At 40.2% G+C, this 14,908-nt stretch overlaps 1 pseudogene; it reads left to right on the top strand.

The window, feature by feature from the left end:
* Positions 1 to 574: 574 nt before the first annotated feature.
* The window catches only part of LOC134736190 (leishmanolysin-like peptidase), a 45,438-nt pseudogene continuing 31,104 nt past the window's right edge, over positions 575 to 14,908 (top strand).

Here is a 14,908-nt window from a genome sequence, read left to right as displayed (position 1 = left end):
TCATCAATTTTCCTTAAAATAAGAAATATTTAATACAGGCTTTTTTTGCTTAAGAAATATGTGAAAGAAGAGGAAAATTGTCAGTGATACTATTACAATTTGGTAGACCAGTATTAATAGGATTTCTATTATTTAAGAATATCGAGATTTTATTTATAAAATTGCTATTATGACATAATATATTTTTTATATTGTAAATTGTCAATTTGATGACTGCTGAGAATTACAGTTTTGTTTGAAGGTTATTTCTGCAAGACAGTGCAACAGATTCTGATACCTTTTGATAATTTACAAGGCCCATTTTTCAAATTATACTCTGAAGATTACATTTAATGGAACAAAACAAATTGGTAACAATTAGGAATATTCACGCAATCTTTATTTTGCACAGGAAAATAAGATTGTCTTGTGACAGTGGTCAGTTAAACAGATTGTCAAATATGATTCCTTAAGCTAGATTATTGAACAGAAAAAATTTCACTCTTTGTAGCTGCAGGGCAGAGAGGACATTACCTCCATCTCTTCCTGAGAATCCCATTTGTTAATTATGAAGGTTTGTATTTTTAGGCCAGGATCTGGAATTCCATTTGTTGGCTGTATAATGGACTTGCAATATTTTCTTTAAAATTTAATACCATGGTATTTTTCTTTGTTTGCAGGAGGCAGTTGCTGAGCCCTTATTGTGAAACTCTCAGAAGTAACCCACTGCAGTTAACTTGCAGACAGGACCAGAGAGCAGTTGCAGTGTGTAATTTGCAGAAGTTTCCTAAACCTTCACCACAGGAATACCAGGTAAAACTGGTTTAGGGCACAATTTTAGGAATCAGCTTTTCAAAAGTAGTCTCCATTTTAATAAAAACAGTAAATTCTCTTAAGTTTCTCAATTTATAAGGCCCTGTTTTCCAAAAGTTAGAAAAAATGAAATAATGCTTCCATTTCTTTATAATGTCCTAATTGATAGCACTTAGTTAAAATCTAGCAATGTCTTATAATAATGGCAAAAAGAATTTGAATATTTGATCTATTTTTACCTGTTTATGTTTTCTAATTGTTTCCAAAGTCTTGCTATTTAAATTCCTCTAATTTAGACAGAAAAAAAAATCTTTAAAGAAAATAACTTAAGTACTCTAATCCAATTAATTGAAGACTTGGAAGCTGTGCTTTAGAAAAGATTTGATTCGTGGGATCTGAAAGATTAAGGAAATGCTCCCATGTGTCTAGTCAGGATCTCTGATTTGACCTTTACGTTTCTTTTCATCTTTTTTTTTTTTTTTCGAGACAGTGTCTTGCTCTGTCGCTCAGGCCAGAGTGCAGTGGCACCATCTCGGCTCACTGCAGCCTCCCCTTCCCAGGTTCAAGTGATTCTCATGCCTCAGCCTCCCGAGTAGCTGGGATTACGGGTGCAAGCCACCATGCCTGGCAAATTTTTGTATTTTTAGTAGAGATAGGGTTTTGCCATGTTGCCCAGGCTGGTCTCAAACTCCTGGCCTTCCATCTGCCTTGGCCTCTCAAAGTGCTGGGATTACAGGTGTGAGCCAACATGTCTGGCTAATTTTTGTATTTGTAGTAGAGACAGGGTTATCGTCATGTTGGCCAGGCTGGTCTCGAACTCCTGACCTCAAGTGATCCACCTGCCTCAGCCTTCCAAAGTGTTGGGATTACAGACGTGAGCCACTGCGCCCGGCCATGACCTTTACGTTTCTTATTGCCAAAGCCATCTTTGAAAAGCCTCAACTTTACCTGCCATTTACAAAGGAACCTTTTGTCAGAAATGATGTCTCAGAAGCTAATTTAAAATAAAGCTACTGAATTTTGAGCTTCCTTCACATATTTATGAGCTCACTGAATGCTTCAGACACCATAAAATAGCAACTGTATTCATAGGCATAGTAATATAACTCAATAGGTTGGTGGAAAATGTGACATCTTTAAAAATTTATCTAGTGCATCCAGGGGTGTGAAAACACATAAAATTATTTTATTTTTATTTTGGGACTACAGGTGTGTGCCACCATGCCCAGCTTATTTTTTTTTTTTTTTTTTTTTAGTAAAGACGGGGTTTCACTATTTTTTGGCCAGACTTTTCAAGTTTGTCAAAACAACACATAAACTGTCTCCTAAAAACACTTGAAAAATATATTTAAAATGTTGTAATTTTATGCATTAGTTCTGTGTTTTGTCAAGTCTTAAAACTTCTTTTTGCTCAGTGTAATTAAAACTATTTCATTATTTTAAAACATTAGTCTAATTTGCCATGGTAATACATAACTTAAACTAATTTATTTACCTTGCTTATTTGTAAAACTACAGCAACCTTAAAATACTCTGCTGGTGGTATATTACTGTCTTCTTTATTTGGTGCAGTTGATGAAGAAAGGTACATTAATATCTGTGTTATATAGCAATAGAGAGTTGCAAGAAATTACCTGTGCACTCCCTTTTGTTTATACAGAGTGTTTCTTACTTTCTTGTCTTCTCAATTTTTTTTTGTAATGCTTTGATGAACTCAGTGGAATACCTGCAGAAGATTTGCCTTATTATGGCGGCTCCGTGGAAATTGCTGACTCTTGCCCTTTCAATCAGGAATTCAGTTGGCATTTAAGTGGTGAATATCAGCTCAGCTCAGATTGTAGAATATTGGAAAATCAACCAGGTTAGTTGGCTAGTGAAATGAAGTGTTATACGCCAAGATCAGCTCGGTTGGGGAGACCCTAACTCAGCAGTGCTAGAGGAATTAAAGACACACACAGAGAAATATAGAGGTGTAAAGTGTGAAATCAGGGGTCTCACAGCCTTCAGAGCTGAGAGTCCTGAACAGAGATTTACCCACGTATTTATTAACAGCAAGCCAGTCATTAGCATTGTTTCTATAGATATTAAATTAACTAAAAGTATCCCTTATGGGAAAGGAAGGGATGGGCCGAATTAAAGGAATAGGTTGGGGTAGTTAACTGCAGCAGGAGCATGTCCTTAAGGCAAAAATTGCTCATGCTATTGTTTGTGGCTTAAGAATGCCTTTAAGTGGTTTTCCACTCTGAGTGGGCCAGGTGTTCCTTGCCCTCATTCCCATAAACCCACAATCTTCCAGCATGGGTGTTATGGCCATCATGAACATTTCACAGTGCTGCAGAGATTCTGTTTATGGCCAATTTTGGGGCTAGTTTATGGCCAGATTTTGGGGGGCCTGTTCCCAACAGTTATATACATATTAAAATTATATATTAGCAATCTTAAAATAGTAGTTAAGGGCACAGACCCTAGAGCAGAACTGTCTGAATTTGCTTTATAGTTCAGCTGCTATCCATATGTAAGAAGTTACTTTTCTCTGCCTGTTTCTTCATCTGTACAATGGAGACAATATTTACAGAGTTGTGAGAATTAAATGAATTAATGTAGTAAGTGCTTAGAACTGTGTCTGACCCATATAAGGTATTATTAGTGTATGCATGCACACACACTGTATTTAAGTCATACCTTATATCTGCATGGCCCTTTTCATTTGCAAAGTACTTTCATTCTTACCATTTTATTATTCTAAAAACATGATGAGAAACATAAGGAAGATATTACCCAGATAAGTAGATTTCCCAGATCAGTGGATAGATACTAAGTGATATAGGTAATTGGTGTCAGTGCAAGATCCTCCAATGCCAGACTCTTTTTATTAGAATACCTTAGATAAGCTGTTTTTTCCTCTCGTGGGGAATGTGCATTTTAACGTAAGTTAGAAGCAACATGTCACTCTTCAGATATGAAAATAATATTCTTGTCTCATGGCCAGTAAGATATATTACCATATTATTTGTTTCCTCTTAATACATATAAATGAATACACCAAAGGAATAAACACTATGGCAATTGTGTATTCTGCAATAGTAGTTATAGTTCATACTAATTACCTTTGTAAACATAAATATTCTCACATCTGATGTAATAAAGAGCAGTAAGTAGTTTTTCTCTCTGTGTTCATCAGAAGTTTTAACCTAGTCTCCAAACCCCCACCCCCATTCCATACTTTATTACAGACTAAGGCATTTAAATTCTAAATTTTTGTATTTTTACCTTTTACTCTTAAGCCTGGCAGATGTAACTGGATTCCTGCAGTCATTTTTCCCCATCTTTTTGATAAATGTCCTGGCCAGGCGCAGTGGCTCAATGCCTGTAATGGCAGCACTTTGGGAGGCCAAGGCAAGTGAATTGCTTGAGCTCAGGAGGTCGAGGCCAGCTGAGCAACATAGTGAAACCCCGTCTCTATGAAAAATACAAAATATTAGCCAGGTATGATGGTGCACACTTGTGGTCCCAGCTACGCAGGAGGATGAGGCCGGAGGATTGCTTAAGCAGCCTGGGAGGCGGGGGTTGCACTGAGCCAAGATCAGGCCATTACACTCCAGCATGGAGTGAGACCCCATCTCAAATATATATATATATATATATAACCTAACAATTTATAACTATTCAGCAGTTCCATATTAAAGCAAAAGAAATGCATGAATCTGTCAGTTATGGATTTGCCAAAGATATACTATCACATGTTATTGTTTTAGAGCTGGAGTTGGCAAACTTTTTTTTGTAAAGGGAAAGATTATAAATATTTCGGGCTTTGTGGGTCATAAAGTCTCTGTAGCTTCATGATTCAACTATTCACCCCTGCTGTTACAGTCTGAAAGCAGTTACAGACAATATGTAAATGAATGAGTGTGCCAGGATTTGGCCTGAGGGTTGTAGTTTGCTAAACTCTGTTTTATTATTATGTTTTAGACAGGATCTCACTCTGTCACCCAGGTTGGAATGTAGTGGGACCATCATGGCTCACTGTAACCTGTAACTCCTGGGCTCAAGTGATTTTCCTGCCTCAGACTCCCCAAAGCCAGGACTACAGGCATGCACCTCCACACCTGACTAATTTTTAAAATTTTTTATAGAAACGGGGCTCGCTATGTTACCCAGGCTGGCCTCAAACTCCTGGCCTCAAGCAATCCTCCCTCCTCTGCCGCCTAGTGTTGGAATTACAGGCGTGAGCCACCACGTCCAGCCCTGAACCTTATTTTAGACACTGATTACTATACTTTTCAAAGACTCCGAAACTCATAAATAAAAGAAGTAAAGAGGCCGGGCGCGGTGGCTCACGCTTGTAATCCCAGCACTTTGGGAGGCCGAGGCGGGCGGATCACGAGGTCAGGAGATCGAGACCACGGTGAAACCCCGTCTCTACTAAAAACACAAAAAAATTAGCCGGGCGTGGTGGCGGGCGCCTGTAGTCCCAGCTACTCAGAGAGGCTGAGGCAGGAGAATGGCGTGAACCTGGGAGGCGGAGCTTGCAGTGAGCCGAGATTGCACCACTGCACTCCAGCCTGGGTGACAGAGCGAGACTCCGTCTCAAAAAAAAAAAAAAAAAAAAAAGAAGCAAAGAATTCTGTTTTATTCTAATTTGCATTTTTTCTTAGCTTATACAATTAAGATTTATCAAAAGTGACATAAAACACTTATCTGTATAATATTTCAAAATGGGCTAATTGAACTCTCTACTTTCCAAAAATAAACAAATTATTGCTAGGGTTTAAGAGCTTTGTCCCTTTGTCCATTAGATATTTAGAGGTCTTTATTTCCACCCTGTACTTCTGCAGGTTTGTGCTTAATGTGAGATTAGATCAGCATGTTACTAGGTTGGTGCAAGAGTAATTGCGGTTTTGCCATTAAAGTAATGCAAAAACTTCAATTACTTCTGCACCAACCTAATATCTGTGGACATCCAGGAGGTGACACAAGTTGAAGATACAAGAAAGTTTTGCAAAAGTTGCAACACCCCAAAAGTCTTCGTTATATAAATCTCTTGGCCTCGTCCTATCGTGGGTCATTTGGAGGTGCTTCCTATTTAGACCACCAGTGAAGATGATTCTTACCATGGTATCTAGTGATCTAATGATTCTTAGTGCTAGTTCTTCTATATGTTTAACCTAGAAAACTTTGGGCCCAGTTTTATTCCCTTGTGTGTCTGATACAGTAATTTTCTCCCATTAATTCCTTTATTGAGAACCTAGTGTGAGTTTGGAATCCTGTCTATGCTAATTTTTTAAACTTAAAATTTCCACGAAACATGTTTGATTTTTAAAGCAACTTTTAATCATAAAAATGGAATGCTTCAATTTCTTGTTCTTTGAGCCAAAAGCCAATTTTTAAGGAGACTTTTCTTGTTTGCCTCAGAAATTTTTAAGAACTATGGTGCTGAAAAGTGTGGACCTCACTCAGTTTGTCTAATTCAGAAATCAGCATTTGTTATGGAAAAGTGTGAGAAGAAGCTGAGTTACCCAGACTGGGGGAGCGGATGTTATCAGGTAAGCTTATATGTTTGTTTTTAGTTACACCAACTATTATGGAATTTTATCTCTTTCATGGTTTTATATTTTGAGTTATATTTTCATATTATGTCATGAATTTACTGATCAATACTTTAACTTATTTTGTTTATGTAAATACTAGTTTGGATGCTCATGTTTTATGAAAATATTGTCATTTCTTTGAGAAAAAATTGCCTCTTTATTTAAAAAAATATATATATACAAAAAATTAGCCGGGCGTGGTGGCGGGCGCCTGTAGTCCCAGCTACTCGGAGAAGCTGAGGCAGGAGAATGGCGTGAACCCGGGAGGCGGAGCTTGCAGTGAGCCGAGATTGCGCCACTGCACTCCAGCCTGGGCAAAAGAGCAAGACTCCATCTCAAAAAAAAAAAAAAAAAAAAAAATATATATATATATATATATATATATAATTGCTATAATGTTACTTCTGGGCATATATTCTGAGGAAATAATGGTAAATATGTAATTTTGTTTTTGAGCAAATATTACTTTGTAATAGAAAAAACGTACAATTTTATTTCGAAGGTTTGAGGACCACATGGGTTATAAGAATTAGTAAACGAGGCTGGACGTGGTGGCTCACACCTGTAATCCCAGCCCTTTGGGAGGCTGAGGCAGGAGTATACTTGAGCCCGGGAGTTTGAAACCATCCTAGGCAACAAAGTGAGACCCTGTCTCTAAAAAAATAAAGAAAAAATAATTAATAACAGGATTTTTTTTTCTCTTTGTAATTGGAAATCCAAAAAGGGCAAACTACAATTTGTTGTTTCTTTCTTTTTTTTTTTTTTTGAGACAGGATCTTGCTCTGTCAGCCAGGCTGGAGTGCTGGTGCAGTCACGGCTCACTGTATCCTCTAGCTCCTGGGCTCAAGCGACCTTCCCACCTCAGCCTTCTGAGTAGCTGAGGCACTACAGGTGTGCACCACACACCTGACTAATTTTTTTATTTTTTGTAGAGAAGAGTTCTCACTATGTTGCCCAGGCTAGTTTAGAACTTCTGGGCCCTAGCAATCCTGCCTTGGCCTCCCAAAGTGCTGGGATTATAGATGCAGGCCACCATGCCTTGTCTACTGTTTCCTTAGTTATCTTATTTGCACATCTGATATTAAATGACTGCGTCACCTTATTAAGAACTTATAAGGATGTAGCCATTCTGTGACTTAGGAGCATCCAACTTAATGAATATTCTATACCCTACAAATGGATGTCAGGGAGGAGAGTGTAAACCTGAGAAATGAAGAATAAGCATTCTTTGTGCCATTTCAGCTGCAGGAGCTAAAAGGACTTTGTAACTAGATATTTAACTCTTATCATTAAAGTTACTTACAAAATTCACCATTTTCTATAACTGCTTGCTTTTTTTTTTTTTTTTTTTTTTTCGGAGACAGGGTTTTGCTCTGTCACCCAGGCTAGAGGCGATAGCATGATCATGGCTCACTGCAGCTGTGAACTCCCAGGCTTAGGTGATTCTCCCATGTCAGCCACCTGAGTAGCTGGAACTATAGGTGCACACCACCACACCTGGGTAATTTTTCTTATTTTCTGTAGAGACAGGGTTTTGCCGTGCTACTCAGGCTGGTCTTGAACTCCTGGGCTCATGTGATTCATGCCTCAGCCTCCCAAAGTGCTGGGACTACAGACATGAGCCACTTTGCCTGACCTGGTAATAGCACTATCAAGATAGATTTCACATACCATACAATTTATGTAAAATTAACTTCTTTTTTCTTTTTTGAGACAGGGTCTCACTCTGTCACCCAGGCTGGAGTGCAGTGGCTCAATCTTGGCTCACTGGAACCTCCACCTCCCTGGTTCCAGCGATTCTTGTGCCTCAGCCTTCTGCACAGCTGGAATCACAGGTGTGTGCCACCACACCCAGCTAATTTTTGTATTTTTAGTAGAGACAGGGTTTCTCCATGTTGGCCAGGCTGGTCTCAAACTCCTGGCTTCAACTGATCTCCCACCTTGGCCTCCCAAAGTGCCAGGATTACCAGCATGAGCCACCATGCCTGGCCGAATATTTCTTTTCTGTCTATCACAACATATTCTAAGCTCACTTCGTTCTTTGTCTGCCCCTGACGTGGAATTAACCATTTCTCCAAAGATCTTTGGTTACTTTTAGTGGAGTGTGGTATTTAGAGACTAAGATCTGGGTGCTAATTATACTGTTGATTGCTATTGGGAATAGCAGTTGGGAATGGGAATACCAGTTTATCAGGCCCTCTTAGTAAGCTAGGAAATACATGTATATGTATCAGTTTGCTGTCGTGTGTGTGTGTGTGTGTGTATGTGTGTGTATAACCATGAGTTTGCATCAGTAGGGTTGGTTTGATTCCATTGGTGTGAGACCTTGTCTCACACCAAAGGATTTATTTTAGTTTTCCACCTTTTCATATTTGTACTCCCTTTAACCAACAGTGAGAAATCCAGCTCCTTTACTTATTTGATCTGTCCACATCCCATCCACTTTCTCTCACTCCCATTACCCTCCTCACCCTGCCAACTCTGCGTGACCTCCAGGTCGCACACCTCCCCTTGCCTCTCCATGCAGATCACCTACCTTGCCTCACTTAACGGCTTTGGATGTAATTACTTTTGAGGAAGGGCAAAGGAGAAAGGGAGGGATCACTGAGCTTTTTTTTTTTTTTCTTAAAATTGTGGCAAAATATATATAACACAAATATTTCCATTTTAACAGTTTTTACACGTACAGTTACGTGGCATTAAATACATTGGTGTTGTTGTGCACATCGCCACTATCTCACAATTTTTCATTATCCCAAACTGAAACTCTGTACTCACTAAACAATAACTCCCCATTCCTCCTCCCCCAGCCCCTGACAACATCTATTCTACCTTCTGTGGATTTGCCTAATCTAGACAGTCCTTATAAGTAGAATCATACAATATGTCCTTTTGTATCTGACTTCTTTCACTTAGCATGATGTTCTCAGAGTTCATCCACATTGTAGCATGTATCAGAACTGTATTCCTTTTTGTGTCTGAATAGTACTCCATTGTATGGATATGTCACATTTTGTTTCTCCATCTATCAGTTGATAGACCCTTAGATTGTTTTCATCCACCTCTTGGCTATTGGGATATTGCTGCAGCAAACACTGGCTTAGTCCCTGTCTGAGTCCCTGTTTTCTGTCCTTTTGGGTATCTACTCAGGAGTAGAATTGCTGTATCACATGACATTTCTATGTTTAGCTTTTTTAGGAACTACCAAACTAGGTTTTATTTTTTGTTGAGGGGTTTTTGGTGTTATTTTGAGGTTTCCTTTTTATTATTATTAATAGACTTTATTTTTTAGAGCAATTTTAGGTTCACAGGAAATTTGAGCAGAAGGTACAGAGAGTTCCCATATTACCCTGCTCCACACACATTTGGGCTACCCCACTGTCACCATCCTGCACCACAGAGGTATTTTGGGTACAATCGATGAACCTACATCATTTTCCAAAGTCCATATTCACATTAGGGTTGACTCTTGGTGTTTTACATTCTGTGAGCTTTGACACCTGTATGATATGTGTCCATAAACGAATTATTGAAATGGGCTTTGTTATGAGTTAAAGATTGGCTGTTTGTGGCTAAATAATTGCTAAGACTAACATAAATAAGAATAAATGAAATAAAAAGTGGGATGAAATACTTCAGGTGAAATACTTCCAAGGGAGACTGTATTATCTCCATATAAAACAGACCTTGAAGCTTATGTTTTCGTGTCAACTCTGTGTTCTTAACATGTTTTTCCCTGATGAAACTGAGATCATGGACCTTATCACATTACCTTTTGTGCTGATGGCACCTTTTAATATAAATTTTTAAAGTAATTTATATATTTATTAAATAAGCAATTCACATGGTGAAAAATTCAAAAGATGCAAAAGAATGTACAGGGTACAGGAAAAGCCTTTTTCCAGCCCTGTCTTTCAGTCACTCATTTCTCCAGTTTATGATCCCTCTCCCAACAACTCTGCATTTCAGCTATGCTGCTTCCAGCACTGGTCCCAGTCTCTATAATTAGAAACCAGAATGATTGTTTTCTACTCTCTGTTCTATAAAGACAGATCAATAAAGACTAAGTCTTTAGATTGCTCTCCTATTGAAATCTCTTATATCTATTTTAAGTTTACCTTCATAGTTTAAGCTGTTATCATTTCAGTTTCCTAACTAATTTCCCTCCTCTCATCTTACTTCGATAACCACATTGATCCTTTTAAAATTTTATACATGCAAATAGTTTGAGTCAAATTTGTTGTCTGCTTTCAAAAAACTACAGCCTCAAGCCAGGCACTGTGGCTTATGCCTATATCCCAGCACTTTGGGTGGCTGAGGCGATCACTTGAGTCAGGAGTTTGAGACCAGCCTGGGCAACATGGTGAAACACTGTCTCTACTAAAAATACAAAAATTAGCTGGGCATGGTGGCCGTATGCCTGTAGTCCTAGCTACTCAGGAGGCTGAGGTAGGAGAGTTGCTTGAACCCAGGAGGTGAAGGTTGCGGTGAGCCAAGATCGCACCATGCAGTCCAGCCTGGGTGACAGGGTGAGACTCTAACTCAAAAAAACAAACAACCAAAAAAACTAGAGCCTCTGGTATTAATTCCCTAACATTTATTACTTCTTCCCAGAGTCTTTGCTTTCAATTCTTAGTTGTTGTTTTGTTGTGGGTGGAGGAGTCAGGGGAGACTTACTATTTGCTTTCTTATTTTTATTACTTTTTTGAGATGGAGTCTTGGTCTGTTGGCCAGGCTGGAATGTAGGTGGCATGATCTCTCGGCTCACTGCAACCTCCACTTGCCTGGTTCAAGTGATTCTCCTACCTCAGCCTCCCAAGTAGCTGGGATTATAGGCACCTACCACCATGCCCAGCTAGATTTTCTATTTTTAGTAGAGACAGGATTTCACCATGTTGGCCAGGCTGGTCTTGAAATCCTGACCTCAAGTGATCCACCCGCCTCTGCCCCCCAAAGTATTGGGATTACAGGCATGAGCCACTGCACCCCACCTGCTTTCTTATTTTTAAAAAGCTTATGTTATTCTTTCATAAGATTTGAATTTCAAATAATATTAGCTGTTGACTTTGGAAAATAAGAATTTAGTTTGTTCACCTCCTCCTCTTGCTGTGTTCACTTCCTATTTCCCCATTGTATACTTCTTGTTTCCCCATCCTCCCAGTGGTGATTGTGGATAAATATGTATTCACTGTTTACATTACTAGGTCTAGGCAAACGTGCAGCCTTGTAGTATGCAATGATTACTTCTCCAGTTCTCCCCAGTATTTTGTTTTCTCTGGATTTAGGAGCTGGGGGTGAAGGGGGACTTAAAAGGGGAACTACCCGGAAGGACTCAAGAACGCAAAGACAGAGCTACTGGGGTTATCTGGCTGGTCAGCAAGGGTATGTGGCTTCCTCCGCGCTGCGGAGCCTCCCAGAGCCAGGTAATCCATTCTGCCAGCTCAAGTCTGTTGTCATGGAAACCAAATCTTCCAACTTAAGAATCTGGGGGCGACTTTCTAGCGTGGGAGGAAGGGTGGTGTGCACGGTTGCTGAGATGGAAGCAGGGTTTTGTTACTCAGAGCCAGGCTGCGGAGTTTTCTTTGTATTTAGCACTAATTTAAGTCTTGGGGGGTCTGCTGTGTTTAAGTCCCTTTAGCTTGAAACCTTTATGCCAAAATAGCATCGTCTCCCATTTGGGCTCATCTCCTTTCACTACAACCAGATACTTGACGTATTCTATCGATTTCATCTTGAGGAAATCTCTTCTGAACATTTCTGGCCTGTGCTAATCTCGATTATGTAATCTTCAGATTGGCAGCACAGCTGTCATCTTGGGATCTCGAATGAGGATCATCCTGGAGGTCCCTCTGCCTCTCTCTTGTATTGGATCCCCTACTTCATGGATTTTGTGTCACATTATTTTTTGGAATTTTTTGGAATTTTAAAAATATTAATGGAACATATCTTCTAGTGGATTTTTGAGGAGTATGTGACAGAGAAAAATGTTGAGACCTTGCGTGTCTGAAAGCATCACTGTTCTACTGTGATACCTGCTGATAGCGTGGGAAGGCAGAACTTCACCTCTGCTCTCAGGGTCTTCAGCCAGGCCTGAGAATGAAATAGGCATAAGCCAGATGAACAGGAGGAAAACATACACATTTATTTAAGGTAAGTTTTACATGACACAGGAGCCCACCCACATGAGTAAATGAAGACTCTCAAAGTGGTAAAACCTGTATGCTTCTATACTACGTTGAACAAAGGGGGACAATTATGGAAAAGTAAAATATATGGGAGGGGTGCTAAAGGAAGATAAGAATTACTTTAAGAAGGTCTGTTTGTTTGTACAAAATTATTTGGCTTCAACTCCCTATATTGGTGATAAGAATGTTTCTTTTCTCCTGGAAAAGGAAGGACATGTGGGAATTTTATCTTCTGCTTTCAGGAGGAAAGGGGGTGTTCAGAACAGTCTTGTTGGGTCTGCTGTGTTTAAGTCCCTTTAGCTTGAAACCTTGATGCCAAAATAGCATATTTTGGGGTAGCGTGTTCTGCTATCCTTCAATAGCTTGGGTGGGTATAGCTTTCTTTTTGAAAATTATTTTCCTAATGGGTGATTGGATGCAGGAAAAAAAAATTATTTTCCATCAGAATTCTGAAAGTATTTTTCCTTTGTATGCTAACTCTCAATGTCATTCTGAGTTTTGATTGCCAGAATCCTTTTTCTTTCTTCTCTGGGAGCTGGTAAATTCTTAATTTTAACATCTCATGCCACATCCCCACCTGCCACAACCACCACTATTCTAAAATTTAATGGGTTGATTCTATTTTTAACAAACAGCCTCTTCATATTCAAGAAGTGACTGGGGCCTGGCATGGTGGCTCATGCCTGTAATCCCAGCACTTTGGGAGGCCAAGGCGGGCAGATCATTTGAGGTCAGGAGTTCGAGACCAGCCTGGCCAACTTTTTGAAAACCGCTCGTCTACTAAAAATACAAAAATTAGCCAGATGTGGTGGTGGGTGCCTGTAATCCCAGCTACATAGGAGGCTGAGGCACAAGAATCACTTGAACCCAGGAGGTGGAGGTTGCAGTGAGCCGAGATGGTGCCACTGCACTCCAGCTTGGGTGATTGATAGAGTGAGACTCCGTCTCAAAAAAAAAAAAAAAGTGACTGGAAGCCAATTTGGAAGCTGTGAGCACGCACATAGGGCTTGTTGACTGCGGTCTTCACTATAGGACTCTTTCCTCACAAAACCTTTGATAGCTGTGTCTTGGAGGGTTTCCCTTTTGAGTGATCAGAGTTGTCAGAGAAACTGCCAATATCCTGCCTGGAGTCTATATGCATAGCTGTGAGAGTTCGAAGAACTAAGTCGATTTTGAATGCTAAGTAGTCTCAATATTTAACCTGTAAACTTGGAGTCCTTATTTTCATGACGGCATCCCAGCTCTCACCTGTACTTGGTTTCCCCTAGAACAGAAAAACTCTGTTTTACCCTTTCCAAAATATAAACCTCCAGTATGCTGGTGTATTAGTCTTTGTGTTGCTATAAGGGAATATCTGAGGCTGGGTAATTTATAAAGAAAAGAGGTTTATCTTGGCTTATGGTTCTGCAGACTAGAAGAAGCATAGTGCTGGCATTGGCTTCTGGTGATGGCCTCAGGAAGCTTACAATCATGGCTGAAGGCAAAGTGTGGGAGCAGGCTTGTCACATAGGGAACAAGAGAGAGGAGGGAGGTCCCGATCTCCTTAACAACCAGATCTCCAGGGAATATGTTACTGAGGGGAGGGCACCAAGCTATTCATGAGGGATCCGTCCCCATGACCCAAACACCTCCCACTAGGTCCCACCTCCAACACTGGGAATCACATTTCAGCAGAAGATTTGGAGTGTACAGATACCCAAACTGTATCAGCAGGGTTCAGAAGAAACAGTGATCCAGCCGCTCGTAGCAAGGGAGAGGAATGCTGGGATCTGTTTCTGAAATAGATTTTAATCTAATCCTTTTAATTGTAGCTCTCACTTCTTGGTACCAGGTGTGGGCAGTCCTAAGCCTTCTTTGTGTCTTTGTGTTCTGCAGTGCAAATCAGGTTTCTTCTTGGCTTTTCCTGTTGCTGGATTTTTTTTTTTTTTTTTTGAGACGGAGTCTCGCTCCGTCACCCAGGCTGGAGTGCAGTGGTGCGATCTTGGCTCACTGCAAGCTCCACCTCCCGGGTTCACGCCGTTCTCCTGCCTCAGCCTCCCAAGTAGCTGGAACCACAGGCACCCGCTACTACACCCGGCTAATTTTTTTGTATTTTTAGTAGAGACGGGGTTTCACTGTGTTAGCCAGGAAGGTCTGGATCTCCTGACCTTGTGATCCACCCGCCTCAGCCTCCCAAAGTGCTGGGATTACAGGCGTGAGCCACCGCACCCAGCCACCTGCTGCTGGATTTTGACAGCTTTCTTGAGTCTGTTATGTCTGCTACTTGTACATCTACCCTCCTGCCCACGCTTAATTCCCAGAATTCCACAATGATAGTACTTCAACTTCAGCAAAGGAGTTTTC

Source organism: Symphalangus syndactylus, chromosome 3 (assembly GCF_028878055.3).
Source record: "Symphalangus syndactylus isolate Jambi chromosome 3, NHGRI_mSymSyn1-v2.1_pri, whole genome shotgun sequence".
Classification (NCBI taxonomy): Eukaryota; Metazoa; Chordata; class Mammalia; order Primates; family Hylobatidae; genus Symphalangus; species Symphalangus syndactylus.
The sequence above is the reverse complement of the archived record's forward strand: the minus strand, read 5'-3'. Positions and strand labels throughout refer to the sequence as shown.